The following is an 18437-nucleotide window of genomic DNA, read 5'->3' as shown; positions in this document are numbered from 1 at the left end:
GACGGAGCTCAGGGGAGGATCTGGACCCTTCTGGAGACAAGAACGGCAGTCTCTTTCCTCCTTCCCTTGGGGGAGAGGGATCCTGCAAGGCAGAGCCCAGAATGGCTGGGGTGGGGGGTTGCTACAGAGAAGCAACACGTCCCACGGGGTGACCTGAAGAGGAAGGGCCAAAAGAGAAGGTCTATGGGCAGCTGCGTGCATCTGGTGCTGGAGGGCCCTGTGCTCCAGATTCAGGGTGCTTGGGTGCCCTCAGACTATGCTGGGGACCCTGACCTGGCTTCATCTGCCATAGCCATGAGTCCCTGCTGTGAATGTGGGGCTGAGATCTTCCTTGTTGGGGTTTCCATGGTTGAACTCTGGGGGCAGGGGCAGCAAGCTGAGAGCAGCTGGCCCTGAACTGGGCCTCTGCCTGGCTCCCACATTTCCTGTCTGTGGGTGGCCATGCAGTAGTCACCACAGTCAGAGGATTTGTTTAGTGGCCTGGGGCAGGTGTGTATGTGTCCCTGCCTCAGCCCAGCCTTGCAGTGAGGGGGTAAATCAGTGGGGCTTCCTTGTCCACAGGTTATTTAGGAAAAAAAAAAGAAAACATAATAAATATAACAATCCTTCATGCAAAAAAAAAGTGTTTTAAATGCATTTTTCCCTGAAGATTTCCAGTGTATTCCACAATGTTTAAAAAATAGTTCCCCCAAAAAATATATCTTAAAGCATTTGACACAGTGGTAATTGTGGTCTATGTGGTGCTGGATGTGGGCGAGGGGGCTGTGTCCCCTGGCCCTTGTCACTGTGGGGACCAGGCCTGGTGAGCCACCAGCCCAATACCCAAATGCCCGCTGGAGCTGGTGCACGCTGGGATGCCGGTCTGCACAGGGGAGCAACTCGGGTATGTGAAGGACCCCCACCTGGCCCAGTGCTGGCTGCAAACCCTCCAGTTCGGGGAAGGGTCCCTGGGAGGCCAAGGGGCTGGAAGGAGGGGCAGACTCGGCAGCCTCCCCTCGGGGCTCGTCCTCAGCCCCTTCCTCTCCTCCGTCTTGGCTCTCTGTGCTCTGCCCTTTACCAGACTTCACATTTGTGACCAGGGTTCATGGGTGACCCAAGGGGGCAGTGGAAGTGTTCTGAGAACTCTTTGGAATTGGAGAGGGAGCCGATGACCCTGAAGCGGGAGGGGCTGTGGGGGTCGGTGATGAGGCCTTCGTGGGAGCTCTCGGGCATAGGGACAGAGCACCAGACCTTTGAGGGAACAAGGGGGAGAAGCTGGGGTCACTGTGCAGGGGTGGAATGAGCCCTCGCCTGGTGCTCACACCCCAAGAAGTCAGGAAGGCCCGTGGGTGGGTCGGAGGGGAGGCTGGTGTGCGCCCGTGCCCCTCTCTGACGCAGGTGTCACCGAGCTGTGTCTCTTCAGCCAGAGCCGGGTCTCTGTCTGATGCCAACGTACCAGGCTGGGATTCTGCCCAAACTCTACTTTACAAATCTTGGATTTAGTCCAGATCTCATCTTTCCTGGGCAGGGCACTCTCTCGAGAAGCAGCTCTGGGAATCAACTGAAGGCCAACTCAAGTGCCGACCTGGTGGGTCTTGATTTCTTTCTCCCCCGGTTCTGGGGACCGAACCCAGGATTGCTCTCTCACTGAGCTACATCCCAACCCTTTTCATTTTCTATTTTGAGATAGGGTCTTGCCAAGTTGCTGAGGCTGACCTCGAACTTGTGATCCTCCTGTCTCAGCTTCCCAAGGAGCTGGGATTATAGGCATGCATTACCGTGTCTGGCTATGTTAAGAAGTTTCTAGAACCCCAGAACCAGGAGGGGCCTACTCCACCACATACAGGATACTAGTATTTTTTCTTGGCCCTTCCTTGAATCTCTCTAATGACAGGAAGCTCACCTCCTCACAGGGTAATGACCTGAAGATGGTCTGATGAGTCAGGGAGCTGGTGATCGGAGGGGACCTGTACCTGTTCCCCTAATGAACTCACCTGTGCAAACCCCAGGAAGAAGAGCTGGTCATTGGTGAGACCCAGCATGGGCAAGGTCTGCTCCTCCCCATTCTTCTTTACCCAATTCTGGTAAGCCTGGGAGGAGAGAAGGCCAGAGGTTGAGGGCAGCCAAGACACAGGGGCGAGGGGCTAGTGTGCAGGCCGGGGCTGGTTTCTGGGGTCTGGGCCTTGGCTCAGCCTGGAGGATCCCTCCTCTTTCTCTGCTCCCTCCCTAAAGGGGAGTGCAATTGACCCCAAGGCCTAAAACGCCATACAATGCCGATGGCTCTCCAATGTGCACTTTGGCGCCAGCCTCTTCCCTGATCTGGATATTCAACTGCCTTAGCAGGACACCCAAGGTCACATCCAACTCAGCATGGCAAAGAAGGAATAAGTCACACACACACGTACCCTCACCAAACCTGCCACCATACGATGGCACCACCACCCTCCTAGTTACTCAGGCTCAAAACCCAGAGTGCCCCCCAACTCTTCCAGCCAAGTCAAACACCCCAAATCTGACCCTCCTCACCCTTCCCCCTGTTCCACAGGGCCTCTTGCCTGGTTAATCACACAACAGCTTCCAACGGGTCGCCCTGACTCAGAGGAACCAAGGACACAAGCCTGGTACCCTCCTCATGTGGCAAACCATCTAGGGTGGGTGTTGGCAGACATCCTCTGTGAGGGCCGGAGTAGATGTTCCAGCTTTGGGGCTACCAGTCCCTGTTGAACTATCCTCCTCTGCGTTCAGAGTGCAAAAGTAGCCACAGGCAACCTGTGGACACAGTGTGGCCAGGTCCCCCAAACCTACAGGGACAGGCTGGGGCTGGATTTGCCCACGGGCTGCGGGCTTGCAGACCTGCCTTAAAGAAGGATTTATATCATGTCTCCTGTTTGACCCTGTAGTGGCTCCCACTTTCACCAGAATAGAACCAAGCTTCTTTCTCAGTGACAGAGGCCCTTGCTTTCTACTCCTTCCACCACCCCCTGCCCCTGGCCCTTTTTCCTTGGTGAGTTGCCAGGCTGCCTCTCGGGCTGGGACCTGTATGAGAGTCACTTGCTTTCACCTCTGGCCACCTGAGGGTGCAGGTCAGGGGCTCAGAGCCAAGCCAATGAGCTCAGATGGTAGCCACTTACTCTAGACTAGGATCAGAACCCAGAACTGGCTCTGTGCTCAGTGTCCAACTGGACTCTGCTGCCCTACCTGGCAGTGGGTTCCCCCTCAAAGGTAAGAAGGGGCCAGTTCTGCAGGTGGACCCCACCCTGGCTCTCTCCCGGGTCTCTCAGGCAGGTGGTCTCCGAGCAGAAGGCCTTGGGCACCCGCCTCAGGCTCTGCATCCACAGTCATTGCTCTCGTCCTCCCCACCCCCACCGACAGATGAGGAAACTGAGGCACATCACTCCTGCAGTTTGCCAGGCATCTCTACGCTGACCTACTGATGAGGCATCTGGACAGATGTGGACCTGGACAGGTGCACAGGGGGAGCAGACCCACCCGATAGGCCCCCTTGAGGCCCCCGTTGTCTGCGATGTTCTCCCCAAGGGTGTGGCGGCTGTTCACGGGTTCCCCGTTCACGCTGTAGCTGCTATACTGCTCCACCATGCACTCCGTCTGCTGCTTGAAGGCCTCCACCGAGGAGTTCTTCCACCAGGGCCGGAGGTTCCCGTCCTTGTCATACTCCCGCCCTGTGGTCAGAGCGCAGGAGTGGCACCGTGGGACCTGTCCCTGCTATCGCTCTTCTTCCCTCCCAGTGACAAGTGGGTTCCTCTGTCTGACCCCCACCCTCCAGCCTGCACAGGGACAGGATGCCCATCAGAGGGCCAGAGGACGGGCCAGACCGAGTGGGAGAGGGTGGGGGAAAGTGGCCAGGCAGGCGGCCGAGTGGCTGTGCAAAGGCTTGAGGCGCGGGGTGGATCTCCACTGGCCAAGGGCCTCGGATCCCAAGGAATGGAGGCCAGCAAGGGGCCAGTGGAGTTGACAGAGTCAGGAGCACATGACAGGCCTGGTCTCCAGGGTCTCTGCCACTTCCTTCTTGTCCCCAAGAGGGGGCAGTTGAGGAAGACCCTGGACATTAGCTGCTGAGGAGGGTGTGACTTCCACATCTCTGATTCCCACTTTGCACCGAGCACCCAGCACCCTGCAGAAGGTGCTCGCTATAGTCTTCACACGATCCTCTCCACCCCCACCTGGATCTGTTGCACCCATTTTGCAGATAAGGAGGCTTGGAGAATGACGTAACTTGCCGAGTTGAGAGCATTTGGCAAGCGGCTGAGCCAGGGTTTAGACTCTGGTCCTTCTCTCCAAAGCTAAGTCCCAGGGAGCAGAGGCAGCGGGGCTAAGAAGCTGATGGGCTCTGTCTGGAGGGACCCCAAGGAACCTGTATGTTGATCATCAAAAGCGTGAGTCAGCTCATGGCCCACAACGACACCAATGCCACCAAAGTTTAAGGCCCTGGAGGGAGAAACGCAAAGTGAGAACAAGGCCTCTGGCTCCTGCCCTGTCATGTGGCCCTCACTTCTTGGGCCTGAGATGTAGCAGAGTCTCTCGGGGCTCTGTGGGACACAGCCCTGGAGACAATGAGAGGCTGGGCAGTCTAAGGGAGCCAGCTGTGCCCTGTGGGTGACATGCACGTGCTGGACACTCTAGAGGATCACTGTCCCCTCCCACAGACTAGCAGTTAAGCTTTAAAGCAAACGGAGCCTGGGAATGGGCCAGCATCTCTTCCCAAGCTCCACACGGTCATCCCAGGAGTCCAGCTTCTAAGACAGCGCCCTCACCCGCCAACTCCCTGGCTGTGACTGCTCTAAGCCACCGTCACAGCAGTATTTCCCACATGGGGCTCTTGACTGCACAACTGTGCCATGTTCCCTGGTTGCAGGAGCTTTCGGCCCCAGAGACCCCTGGAGGGAAGGCAGGGGACGGGGGATGCTGCGCTCTGCACCCACGACGCTGCAATTCTAGGCCACCTTGCCACCGGGGCTCAGATGGCTCAGTAAGATGGCTGTCAGGGTCAGCTGCAGACACAGGGCTGGCTAAGGGGCGGGGAACCCATCAGGGCACCAGTACCAGAGATGGCCTACTTGGGCGAGGAGCGGGTGTAGAAGGGCGCCTGCAGGATCCCAACCGAAAACACGATCTCATTCTTGGTAGGCAAGTAGTAAGCATTCACCATGGGCGGGGTCATGCTCCACCTGCAAGCAACAGGTGTGAGAGAGCCCAGGAGGTGGGCGGAGTGGAACTCCAGTGGGTTCTCCTTGACCCCGGGCCCAAGTCAGCACAAGGACATCGGGCAGCACTGTTTCTGAGGGGGAAACTAGAAAACACCTGAATGTCTATAATCAGAGATGTCACCTCAGAGGGTGCCACACCAAGGCGCTCACAGACAGCAAGAGGGACCATCAGATATTGAACTGAGGTTATTTTTGAGGCTTGAAATGTGTCTAGAAACTGTTCTAAGGTGTGGTCTGTGGACAGTCCCCAAGATCCTCTGGTTTATGATGTCAAAACTATCTTCATTATAACATTGAGACACTTTGCCTCTGCCACGTGTTGAGATGTGCATCATGGTACAAAAGCAACTGTGGATGACACTGCTGCCACCTAGGCAGGGAGCCAGGCAAGTCCTAGCGGCCACCTCTCCTTCCCCAGAAGGTGCTCCAACCAAAACAATCCAGCCAGTCATTTTCATTGACAACACCCAGGAAAAAGTAGCCTAACTATTAATTCCATTAAATCTCGGCCCCCAAGTACCAGTCTTTAATATCCCGTGTGACCAATGGGGAAATACCCACGTGGTGCTTCAGACCTCTCTCATCCTCTTCGGATGACTGACCAGCCATGGAATTTTGGACTTGGGCAACTAGGCAGACATGTTCTTGAAAATGAAAAGGGAAGCTTAGCACCTCAGGGGAAAAATTCACATTTTGTCATTTATTACCAATGATAAAAATCTGAGGTTTCAAAAAAACTAAAGTTTTAAAGAAAAATTATAATTTTGGAAAACTTGTATTGACCATCATGAATTTGATAGTACTTAAAACTTTTCTCAGGAGGTCAACTATGATGTTAACTAATGTGAAAAAAAAATTTTGGCTGCAGCATATGAGAGTGAAAAATCTGTAAATCTTAGTGGAACCACATTTTTTTTTCTTTTCTGTTTTTTTTTCATACTGGGGACTGAACCCAGGGTGTGTAACCACTGAGCCACATCCTCAGCCCTTTTTAATATAGTATTTAGAGACAGGATCTTGCTGAGTTGCTTAGGGCCATGCTAAGTTGCTGAGGCTGGCTTTGAACTCATGATCCCTCTGACTCAGCCTCCTTAGCTGCTATGATTGCAGGCGTGTGCTACCATGCCTGGCAAAACGCTATTTTCCAAAGGACCAATGCATGAGGCCATGATTATGTAAAAAATCCAAAAAGTGCAAGACAGATCAATGATTTTAGTGTACAGGGCATGAAAAGTTCATGGATAAGTTTTCAGATTTTTTATATTGTATTTTTTTTGTGGGGGGGCAAGGAGGCTAATGGGGATTGAACTCAGGGCACATGACCACTGAGCCTCAGCCCAGCTCTATATTGTATTGTATTTAGAGACAGGGTCTCACTGAGTTGCTTAGTACCTTACTTTTGCTGAGGCTGGCTTTGAACTTTTGCCCATGCCTCCTGAGCCACTGGGATTACAGGTGTGCACCACCACGACTGGTTCAGATTTTCCACACTGCATTAATCTTTCCTTCCTTGGGGACTGAACCCAGGGGTGCTCTATCACTGGGCTTCATCCCTTGCCCTTATTTTTTACTTTGCTAAATTGCCTAGGCTGGCAATTCAGGCCTTCTGCCTCAGCCACCTGCGTAGCTTGGGTTGTAGATGAATACTGCTGTGTCTGGCTAGAAGACAAGTTTAAGTGAAAAATTTTAATCTAAAATTTAAAAAGCCAGGTAAATTGGCAGTAGTGTCTGTGCCATATTCTGAAGGCGAAGGCCCACCTACCTTCTTGTTTGTTAGGGGGACCCTGGTTGACAATGGAAAACTTGGAGGAAAAGGATGTTTGAACCTCCATTGCCCACCAGAGGGCGCCAGAGGCAAAGAGGACTCGTTCTGACTTTTGGTAAGATTTATCCTGTTTCAGGAGTGGAGGGACTAGTACCGGGCTGACTACATCTAACTTTCCTGGGGAGACCATTTTAAAAAGAAGGGTCTTTCTCCAGATTATTCTGACTTAAGATCTTGGGTAGAAGTTAGGCTATGGCCAGGTGCAGTGGTGCCCAAGTGTAATCCAGCAATTTGGGAGGTAGAGGCAGGAGGATCACATGTTCAAGGCCAACTTCAGCAACCTAGTGAGGCTCTCAGCAACTTAGTCAAACCCTGTCTCAAGATAAAAAATAAAACAGGGCTGGGAATTTAGCCCAGTGATAAAGCCCTCCTGGGTTCAATCCCCAGGAACTCCCTAACCCCGTTGCAAAAGCCCCCACAACCAAACACCACCATAACAACAACAACAATAACAACAACAACAACAACAACAAAAACGTCAGGAGGCAACCCCCACACCCACACTCACATTTTTGGCAGTGCTGGGGAGGGAACCCAGGGTCTCAAGTACTAGGCTGTACTCTACCACTGAGCTACACCCTCATCCTAGGAGAATATTTTTGAAACTGCTCCCTAAGGGACACTGATGCACAGTGGGATTTGCAGTGTGTTAATGTGCTTGGTTATCAGCGCCCTTCTAGAACCTTCCCCAGCTCTCAGGGAGACAGTGGGAGAAACCACCGCTCCTGTTTGTGAGGAGTTATGGGACATTCACCCATGCGGAGGGCCTCCTCTCAGGGCCTGGCTCTCCCCAGTTCCCACACTGGATTGCTTCAATGACCCCAGAACCAGTTCCCTTCCCTTCTACTTCGAAGATAATGAAATGAAGGCTCTGAATGCAGAGGCCATGAAGCTGGGATGTGGTGCCAGGCCTTCACTCTGCCAACAGGCTGGGCACTGCGGCACAGACTGGGGCCAGGATGGGCTCTACTCTAGCTTTTTTTGCAGAGGGTTCTGGGGATTGAACTCAGAGGCACTCGACCACTGGGCCACATCCCCAGTCCTCTTTTGTATTTTATTTAGAAACAGGGTCTCACTGAGTTGCTTAGCGCCTCTCCGTTGCTGAGGCTGGCTTTGAACTTGTGATCCCCTTTCCTCAGCCTCTAGAGCTGCTGGGATTACAGACATGTGCCACCATACCCAGCGGCTTTTGGTTTCTTAATTTGAAAAGAGGGCCTCTGTGACAGTCACACCTGGCACCTGACAGTGGGTGGGGAAGGCAAGCTCAGCGGGGTGCATCCCTATGGTGGGGAACCAAGGCCTTCCTGGCCGGGCCTGGGGGACTCACTGGTCTCTGTTGGGGGCTTTCCTGAGCTGGTCAGTGGTGACCCTCCATGAGAAGTTGAAAAATCGCATGGCGTTCTCGAAGTAGAGGTCTGGAACTGCCGTGTACTGAAGAAAGAAGCAGAGACACAGGTTGGGAGCATGCCCAGAGAAAACTCAGAAACTCAGACCCCTCGAGGTGAAGGGATGGGTCCGCAGGCCCAGGGCCAGAGTGTGGGCCCGGAGCTGCAGGCTCCCGCCCCTCTGGAGGCCTCTAACCTGCTGGGCCCAGCAACAACTGTCTCCTTCAGGCGCCTGACAGTGTCACAGTGCTGCAGGATGCCCCGGCAGTGGTTCCCTTGGGCAAGAAGTATCTCCATCACTGTCCTGCAGGACTGTGACGATGGGTGTGTTCTCCGTGTGTTCTATACCCACCCTGGCCAATATGGTAGACTCTGGTGACAGGTGGCTACCGAGCATCTCAAATGTGCTACTGTAATTAAATTTTAATTAACTTAAGTTTTGATGAATTAAATAGCCCCCCATGGCTGGTAGCTAACAAATTGGACAGCACAGATTTAATGAACCACGCTGGAATCTAGCTCTGAAATGTCAGGGGACAGGTGTTATCACACCCCTATCCCTGGGCAAGGCCTCTCAGCTCCTGACAGGTACAAAGCCCTCCCCCAGGTCCACTTCAGATATTTACGGTTTACCCAAGGGCTTCGATAAAACACTGGGCCCTCAGGGGCAGGCCCCTGTCCTGTGGGCCCTGCTTGAGCTATCTCCAGGAGACTCTGGGTCTTGCATCATAATGACCCTGGGGTGTCTGAAACTGTTCTCAAGAAACATGGCTGTGGAATGAGTCTCCTATTCTCAGAAGTAATTTTAATAGTCTTAGGTTTTAAATAGAACCATGATGAGAGGTTATTATAATTTCAAAAATGCCTGAATTTCAGAAATTTCACTCATGAGAAGATAGGAAACTATCATTTGGGGCAAAATCACAACCCACTTAAAGGGATGATGTGCCGAAGGTTCTGGCAGCAGGGAGGCAGCAATCCCCCTCTGCCTCAGTGGAATGTCACCGTGCATTTGGGATGGCTGCCTCCTCGTTCCCATCCCCATCTCAAGGTCAAAATTTGAGGTCCAAGTTTTCTCTGAGGAGGTTGGGGTACAACCCTGAAGACAGGTGGCCGCTCTGGAGCAGGAATGGGGGTGTGAGGGGCTTCACATTTCTACCCACCTCGTGGTGTTTTAGGGCCGTGATGCTGGCCAGCTGACCCCAGCCCTATGGGCTCTAGGCTCAGTCAGGGTCAGGTGGTGCTGCACCTTTTAGGATCTGCTTCCCCAAGACCTTTTTTTTTTAAAAAAAATTTTTAGTTGTAGATGGACATAATATCTTTATTTATTTATTTATTTATTTATTTATTTATTTATTTATGTGGTTCTGAGGATCGAACCCAGGGCCTCACGTGTGTGAGGCAAGCACTCTGCCACTGAGCCAACCCCAGCCCCCCTGCCCCCTGTTTTATGTAGTGCTTGGGTTGAACCAGTTGGAGTCATGAAGCGAGGCCAGCGTTCTCCCACTGAGCTAATCCCCTGATGGCTGTCATGATGCCAGGTCAGCCTCCCTGCCTCCAGAAGCCCTGGGCGTCCCGCCCACCTTGGCCCCTCCCCAAGTGGGCACTTGGGATGGCAGGGCATAAGCCACTCACGTCGTTGAACACTTTTTCCAGTTCCTTGGGGTCCATAATGAAGTTGGGGTAGCCTATCATGTTGTAGATGGCGCCCGCCTAGATGGGAGGGACACAGAACTGAGCACCTGCGATGCTGGCCTGCTGGCCCCAGCTCTGTGGGCTCTGTGCTCAGGGTCAGGTCAAGGTGCGGGGGATCGGGCACCTCCCCACTTAGGACTTTCACATCTCTTTTTGGAAACATTCTCTCCTTGCCTAACTTATCTTTTAACAAAAAATATTTATTTTTTTTTTAGGTGGACACAATATCTTTTTTTTTTACTTTTATGTGGTGCTGAGGATCAAACCCAGTGCCTCACAAAGGTGAGGCGAGTGCTCTACCGCTGAGCCACCACCCCAGCCCCCAGTTAATCTTTTGGGTTTCTGATTAAATGTTGCTTCCCCAAGGGAAGCTGCTATGCTCCAAATGTGTCCCCAAAATTCAAGGGTTGGAACCTTTGGCAGGTGATGAGGTTCTGAGGCTCCATCCCCCACCGCTGGGGAACTGGGAGCTGTGGAGGGAGCGGGCACCACAGTGGCTTGGTCCACCTCTCTTGCGCGTGCTCTCCTGCCTGTCCACCTTCAGCCAAGAGATGTGTGACACTGGGCTTCAGGCTGTCCCCCAGGCCTGCTAGACTGGTCACAAGGCAGGACAGCATCCATGCGTGCCCAGGGGACAGGCTGGCCTCTCCTAGCCCTGCTCTCTCTCTGCTGCTCTCGCCTGGTGCAGGAAGCCTGGGTGCCCGAGCCCCTGGGCGGCCTTACCTTCTCCTTGGCTGACTTCTGGGTGTCCTCATCCATCCACTTCAGCATGCTCAGGCTCTCCTCAAAGGCCTACTTGATCTCCAGGATTATCTCGCTGGCCTGAGGAGACAGATGTTGCACCCTCAGCTCTGGGCACTGGCCCCCTAGATGCAACCAGTGCCCCAGGCAGGATGACACTGGACCTGAGGTCAAACTGAGCCCACGCTCAAGGCCTCAGGTTCTGCAGAGCGGGCTAAGAGGGTGGCCATGGCTGTGCTTCCAGACCATGTTCCTAACATGGACATCCCGTGAGACAAGACGGGCTTTCCGCGCACTGGTCTCTGTGGTCGAATGAGCTTGGATGTGCCTTGGGGAAGCAGAAAGGTCCGCAGCAGGACGTTTCGGAGCCTTTAGCATGGTGGAGTGCTCTTTTGGAGCCATCCAGAAGACATGGCCTCTCCCAGGCTGATGGGATCCTATTTGATGGAATAGAGCTTTAACACCCAGAGAACTTGATCTGAGGAGCACTCAGAAAGGCCACACTCAGGCGCAAATGGCAGCTGTTGAGGGTGACGATGCACGGGCAGACCCAGGGGCCAAAGATAGAAGATGGAAGAATTCTGGGGAAGGGGAAGGCAAGAGCCGTGGGGCTGGGGCCAGACAGACCTGGATTCAGATTCTGCCTCAGCAGATGTGATAAACAATTGCTGCCATTGACTGTAGCTTATTTTGGGCCAGGTGTTCTTTACGTGTAGCATCTCATTTTGTTATGGCCAGGCTGTGTGGGCAATGACCACACAGACTCCATTTTGCCCTGAGACTCCACATCATGTAAGAAACACTTCTCCCGTGGAAAAGCTCCGCCTCTGCACCCATCAGCGAGCGGTTGCCTAGCATAGCACGTTAGGCGACACAGATGGCAATTCTTATATAACGTGAAAGTGTCCCCTCTTCAGTTCCCATTTTTCTTGGACAATCTACCCTGTCAGAGGTGGACTGTCTAGATGTTAGTAGCCATTCTTTAACTTGTCCTTGACTAGGGATGTTTTGGCCCACCCTCTTTACTGCTTATGATTTTAGATCTTATGATGTTCGTTTATGGTTTGAGTCATAGCAACAGCCACTTATGCGTTAATATGGTTTTGGACTACAAAAGGTGTGCTCGAACCCTGGGAGGGGGTGGAAGGGTGTGGACTAGCAGCCTGGCCGTTGGCCTGTCTCTTGCTTTAAGATCCACTTGGTGATTTATTGCAATCTCACCTTAACAATTTAACACCCCTCTGCAGATGAAACAGCCCTACTTTCATGTCCCAGGTGAGGGGAGAACACCGCTCAAGTCACCCAGCCAAGTGACAGAGCCAGAATCTGAGCTAGGGGCTGGCTATCTCCCCAGCACTCAGCCATGATGATCCTCTACCTGCCCGAATAATTCTGTCACCCTCAGAGTAAGAAAAATGTCACTTCCAGGTCAACATTACCTGGTGGGGTCCTTCACAGCCCCAGGAGGTGGAGATGGCTGTGGTAGCCTCGTGGGGTCACTGGGAAGATCAAATTAAATAACACAAACTGGCCTGGCCCTCAACCACGGAAGTCATTTAGTAAGTCCTACCCTGCAGCCTGAGAAGACGGCCTCTGAGTTAAAGAAGGCCCCAGGATCCTGTGGCCTGGAGCAGGAAAGGCCCAGGGCAGAGCAGAGTGTGGGCTGTCAGGCTGGCGGCAGGGTGGGGGGTGGTCCAGCAGATGCGATGCCCACTCTGTCCACAGGGGAGGTACTTACTATGTTCTTGCTGTCCTCGGCGAAGGTCACTTTGACAAACATGGGGTCCAGGGCAAAGCCCAGGTTGTTTTCCGTGTCACTCATGCAAAACTTCCAGCGAGGAAGGCAGGTCTGAAAAACACGAGCGCAGAGGGTCACTGGGCCCAGTCCTCCTTCTCCCAAGGCCTGGCTGGGAGGTGGCGCCATAGGAGGCCTGTGCTTCCCCCCAGAACTCCAGGGAGACAAACCTCTTCTGGCTACAGAAGTTACTTTAGGCCACAGACACCCCTCATGGCCACCATCTACTGTCTCCTGAGTACCAGCCTCTGTGCTTGGCACTTCACGAAGGTCTGCCACTGAGCACCCCTAGTGGGCAGCGATGGGCCACTGGACAGACAGGAAGCAGAAATTCAGTAAGGGCAGTCACTGGTCCAGTAGGTGACAGTGGGTAGGGGTGCCACAGGGATGGGAACTCTGACATGCCTGGTCCTCCATCTGGGGCTCCCGCCAACTCCACCTGGTCCTGCCTCCTGGAGGACACAAGGAATCTTGGAGGCACAGAACCTCAGGAAGCTGCCTGTCCACCTGAGCAACGGCAACCTTCCCAGAAGGCCAGGGGCCCAGCCCCATTTACAGCCTCCTAGAGAGAGAAGGCCACAGTGACATCACAAAACTTCAATGTCGGCTTTTTTTTTTTTAATGTGCTAAGGATGCCAGGCAAGTGCCTCACCACTGAACCGCATGCCCACCCCAACCCCAGCTCTTTCCTTATATTTTATTTTGAGATAGGGTCTCTCAATGCTCATTGCCCAGAATGGCCTTGAATTTGCAATCCTCCTGCCTCAGCCTCCCCAGCAGCTTGGATCACAGGTGTGTCACTTTGCCGGGCTTAAGTTGGTTCTTCCTCAGTCTCACCCACAAGCAGTGCTAGCCCACAGGACACCTCAGTATGAACCAGAAATGGTCCTTGAGCTGCAGCTCCCCAGAGCATGGGCTGATAAAGAGCACCGGGAGGGTTTCAGCCTCGCTGTCCCCCTGCCCGGCCATCCCTCCATGGACAGTGTGTATGACCAGGTGTGATGACCCTGCTTATGGAAACCAGTCCGGCTGCAGGGTCCTCTTAACCCTGAGGAACAGGCGTGACAACCAGCTTGGGGCAGCCTGCTTCACACCAGCCCTACTGTGAACAACCCAAATGCCCATCGGCAGACAGATGGATAAACAAAATGTGTTGTTTTTCTACAGCGACATACCACTTGGCAGCACGGAGGAACCAGCTACTCAGAGATGCCACAACATGACGAATTCCACAGACTCACTAAGCCAGGCGGCCAGGCAGACAGTGTAGGACTCGGCTGCCCATCTGCAGCACCTTGGGGAGACGCAGGAAGGGGCCCGAGGGCATGCCGGGTAACTGGGTCCACAGAAACCTTGTTTGTCCTGACCGGGCTGGTGGTCACACGCACGACTTCATTGTCACAAATCAACAAACTGTATCCTTCACCCACACTCTATACACATGTGTGTGCATATTGTTTTTAAGTGCTGGGGGTTGAACCCAGGGCTTCACACATGCTAGGCGGGCTTGCTTTCTTTTTTTCTTAATGGGGTGCTATGGATGGAACCCAGGGCCACCCTCACACCACACTAAACTACTCTATGTCTCAAATTTTTTTTTGAGACAGGGTCTCCCTGGAATTACCAGAGTGTGCCACCATGGCCAGGTATACTAAATACTCTATTGTATGTAAATTATGACTTAAAACATTTTTTTTCTAGTCAAGAAGGAAGGGAAGGTCATTCTAGTCTAAGTGTAGCCCCTGGATTCTGCTTAGCTGTCCCAACCTGTGTCCGTTTCAATGGCTGCTTTCTGCTCCCCTCTCCCTCCTACCTGCAGCCCTGCCAGCCACTGGGCAGCCCACAGCTGGACACAGACTTGGCCTGGATATGCTGAGGCCAAGCACATAGTGGGTCAAAGCTAGGGAGTCTCCAACTGTGAGGCTTGGCAGAGGCTCTGACGGCTGGATCACGGGCAGATTCTTATTGTCTTCTGCCCGGTGTCTCTGGAGAAGCCCATTCACTTTACACACACGCATTTGTCCCCTGAGTGACTCCCCTGCTCGGGGACTTTGCCAGGTCTCAGGAATTTAGAGCTGAATCAACGGCGGGCCTGCCCTTGAGGACTCTGTGGAAATGCCCAGAACATCCAGCAGGAGACAGAGGTGCAGTAATGATGTCAACAGCCGTGACAGCACCGAGTGCCTGAGAGCCCAGGGTGTGCAGCCCGCACGCCTAGAATGCTCGAGGGAGACTAAGGGAGAGGAATGAGGCACAGAGAGGTTAAGTCACTGGCCCAAAGGGAGCACCCAGGGAGTAAGTGCTGCGGTGGGCTTGAGCCCAGAGAGTCTGGCTCCAGTGACTTCCCACAAAAAGGCCACTCTGACTGCCTACGACAAAGGTTTTGGAATGAGGAGAAAACTCTTTGAAACAAGAAAGGGTCAGGCAGGTTCATCTGACGTGGGGGCCACCTCCGGGCAGAAAAGGAGGGGCCAGCAGGCCCCTGAGGAGGCTGTGCGACGTGTAGCCTCTTCACCGTAACCCGAGGAGCACCAGCAGGGAGTGGAGAGGGGTCCCTCCTCCCCACCAAGATCTGCGGATTGTAGGCAGGTAGCACGAGGACAGCCGGCCAGGCATGCAGTAGAAGCTTCCGCCTTTGGAACCGACTTTACGGCCTGAGGAAACGGAGCCCAGGGATCACCTTTTCACAGATGGGAAGACCGAGTCCCTGCCCCATTTAAGTGACCCACCCAAGGCTGTGTGGTAAGAAGCAGAACCTCCCATTCAAATCTCTGCCCAGCCTCCCCTGCTCTGCAGCCGGGGCACTCCCAGCCATTCTCTGATCCTTAGGTACATGAGGGCAGGTCAGCCCTGGCACCTCCCAGGCAGGCAGGGCTCCTGGGCACAGACCCATCCCACCCATCTTGGTATTCCCACACTGGGCTTGAGGCCTGGCCCACGGTGACAGTGCAGGAGTAACTGTTTGTTGGATGTGTAAGTGAGATGGGGAGGCCTCATTCTTGGCATCAGAATTCTTGGCATCAGCTTCCCAGGCGAGAGGGAGGGAGGGAGGCCTGGAAGCCTCTTACAAAAGGAGACGCAGAGGTTTGGGGGCACTTAAAATGGGTGGAGCCTACTGGATCTGGGGCCTGGGACTCCTGCTCCCTGAGAGAACCTGGATCTGGACTGGGTTCCCCTGACCACAAACAGGGAGGATAAGAATCAGGGAACCCTCGTGAGCAGGTGTTTGATGTGTTTGATGCTTCTGGGGAAGAAGTCCCCACCTTTAGAGTCACAGTTACATAAGGAGAGCACTGACATCTCCACGGGGAAGCAGCTGGAGGGACAGAACAGAAACTACCTTCTCTGCAAACCAGCTGAGTTGCTAAGACTCCTCTTTGTGCTTTGGCTTGGCATAACCACCTCCTTCCAGAAGCCTCTGCCCACCCTGGGGGCCTAAGTCCCCATCAGTGTTCCCATGACCCCAGATGGACCCTCAGTGGCCTCTTCATTCTCCTCCTAGACTCAACCCTCGTAAGTGCCACAGCCCTGAGGGTACAGTGGTCTTACCAGCCCCAGGGCAGAGCACACAGTAGGTGCTCAGCATAAACCCAGGAATCACTGTCGCCGCTCACCTTCTTGGTCCCATACATGACTTCCATAACTTCTTGTCGGCGTCCTGAAAGCGCTGGTCAAGGAAGGAGCTCGTTTTCCGCACCAGGTTCCAGATCATGTAGTTGTTCAGCAGGCTGGGGAACAGGACGCTGGCTCAGAAATGCCCGGGGCTCCCGAACAGCCTCACCCCGGCCTCCTTCCTAGCCTACCTGGGGCTCGGTTGGCGGCTGCCTTCCAAGCACATGGAATGTAACTCTCCGAGGAACGCCTGGTGCTCCGCCTAGAACCCCCCAGTGTCCGGTGCAATCACTTGCATACCAGCAGTGCTCAATACATGCTGCTGCTTAGCTGCTTTGTGTCTGAAGCTGTGAAGCCGCTGCCTAGAGACTTGCCTGGTGGTGTATGCTACAGTTGGGAGGAGGCTGCCATTCCCTGCTGAAGGCCAGACAAGAAGTAGAGGCCTTAAAGCAGCAGGGGCAGGAAAGGAAGCTCTGGCCAGCCAGGTTTCATGAAGACAATTCCCATGTTCCACCCACAGGGCACAGGGAACCTATCTGTGGCTGACCAACTGACCATGCTGAGTCAAGTTTGCAAAGATGTTACCTTAGTACAAAGATGTTCACTATATTCAACATCTAGCCTTAACCGGAATCACCCTGAAAGTCTGACTACGGGGGAGGGTATGGCAAAGATTGCATGTACAGTTGATGGAATACTATGCAACTATAAAAATGATCCTCACAGAGGGTTTGGGATGGCACTGGAAAATATTCATAATGAAAGTCAAGGCAAGGCTTGGAGCGGTGGTGCATGTCTGTAATCCCAGTGGCTCTGGAGGCTAAGGCAGGAGGACAATGAGTTCAAAGCCAGCCTCAGCAACAGCAAGGCCCTAAGCAACTCAGTGAGACCCTGTCTCTAAATAAAATACAAAAAGTTTGGGGATATGGCTCGGTGGTTAAGTGCCCCTGGGTTCAATCTTCAGTACTCCTCCTACTAAAATAAAAATGAAAAGTCAAGGGAAAAGTAGATTATCCATCTAGTCACATTAAGGAGAAAGAAGAACTATAGATTGGAATCCTCTCTTCCCTCACACCTTCTCTCCCTGATATGCACACACACACAAACACCCCCCAAAATGACCAAGAGTAGTATTTTGAATAATTTTACATTTTTCCTATTTTCTGTATTTTTCAACATTTCTATAAGCCTTTGAAATAAAAAAATAAAATAAAATAAAAATCCCATAAGTATTAATCAAAAAAGTGGTATTGGCAGCGTCCCGTTCCATGCTAGGAACGTGTTAAAACATGAATCATTTTGTGTGATTCTCACGAATCCCCTGCTTGGTAAATGCTATCTGCATCTCCATCTTATGGGTGACAGTATGACCCCGACAAAGGACAAGGGACATGCCCACAGCTACACAGCTGGCTGAGGGCAGCAGGATTTGAAGCTGCCCAGGGGACCAGCAACCTCTGCTGCCTCTCGGGGAAGCCCACCAGGGTGCGGCGCCCTGTGTCCGGTCGCCCTGCCCCTCCTGCCCCTCCTGCCCAGCAGGGCTGCTGGCCTCACCATTTGTCCATGGAGTTGATGAGGGCAGAGACCTGCTCCAGGTAGTCCTTGTCATAGACCACGATGGGCTCTGACGCGTTGATCTCCACGGGGTGGAAGATGGCGTTGAGGAAGGGCAGCCAATTGATGGCCGGTGCCAAGGTCTGCAAGGGAAGGGGACAGCGTGCAGCTGGAGGGTGGATTCTCCTCAGCCCCGTCTTCGGGTGTCCCTCAGAAGGCATCATTGTGCCTCTGCCCTGGGACCACGGTGCAGATGGAGCTCCAGGATGAGGCTGGCTGGCTGGTGAGTGCTGCTGTGGACTACGTCCCCAGGAGCCAGAGGCAAACCACATCTGAAGCGGAACCAGGGTGGGATGAGAGGCTGCAGCAGCAGCAGGCACAGCAGCCACCACCATCACCATGCCCTTCCCATGCAGCATGTGCCACTGCCCAACTGACCAAGCAGTGGCCATAATTATCCCCATTTACAGAGAAAGACATGGAGCCTCAGACCCCTAACTATTAAGAATCAGGAGATGGGCTAGGTAGCTTTCCTGGTGTAGCTTTCTTGCTTATGAGCTGTGCAACCTTTAATAAATTAATGTGCCCATCTGTGCCTCAGCACCTCATGTGAAAAACAGGGATCA

The 18437-nt window shown here is 53.3% G+C and overlaps 1 pseudogene across 1 annotated transcript in view; it reads right to left on the bottom strand.

The window, feature by feature from the left end:
- Positions 1-606: 606 nt before the first annotated feature.
- Positions 607-18437, bottom strand: part of LOC144364783 (endothelin-converting enzyme 1-like) — a 79152-nt pseudogene continuing 61321 nt past the window's right edge. Inside the window, exons 12-22 of the transcript XR_013433928.1 lie at positions 17812-17954; positions 16260-16373; positions 12589-12699; positions 10833-10931; positions 10050-10127; positions 8357-8460; positions 5055-5165; positions 4352-4425; positions 3469-3659; positions 1974-2069; positions 607-1230 (exon numbers count right to left, since the gene is read on the bottom strand). The product of XR_013433928.1 is annotated as an endothelin-converting enzyme 1-like (transcript). The remainder of the gene's footprint in view (positions 1231-1973; positions 2070-3468; positions 3660-4351; positions 4426-5054; positions 5166-8356; positions 8461-10049; positions 10128-10832; positions 10932-12588; positions 12700-16259; positions 16374-17811; positions 17955-18437) is intronic.

Source organism: Ictidomys tridecemlineatus, unplaced genomic scaffold (genome assembly GCF_052094955.1).
Source record: "Ictidomys tridecemlineatus isolate mIctTri1 unplaced genomic scaffold, mIctTri1.hap1 Scaffold_75, whole genome shotgun sequence".
Taxonomy (NCBI): Eukaryota; Metazoa; Chordata; class Mammalia; order Rodentia; family Sciuridae; genus Ictidomys; species Ictidomys tridecemlineatus.
Note: the sequence above shows the minus strand (reverse complement) of the source record. Positions and strands in the feature narration are given on the sequence as shown.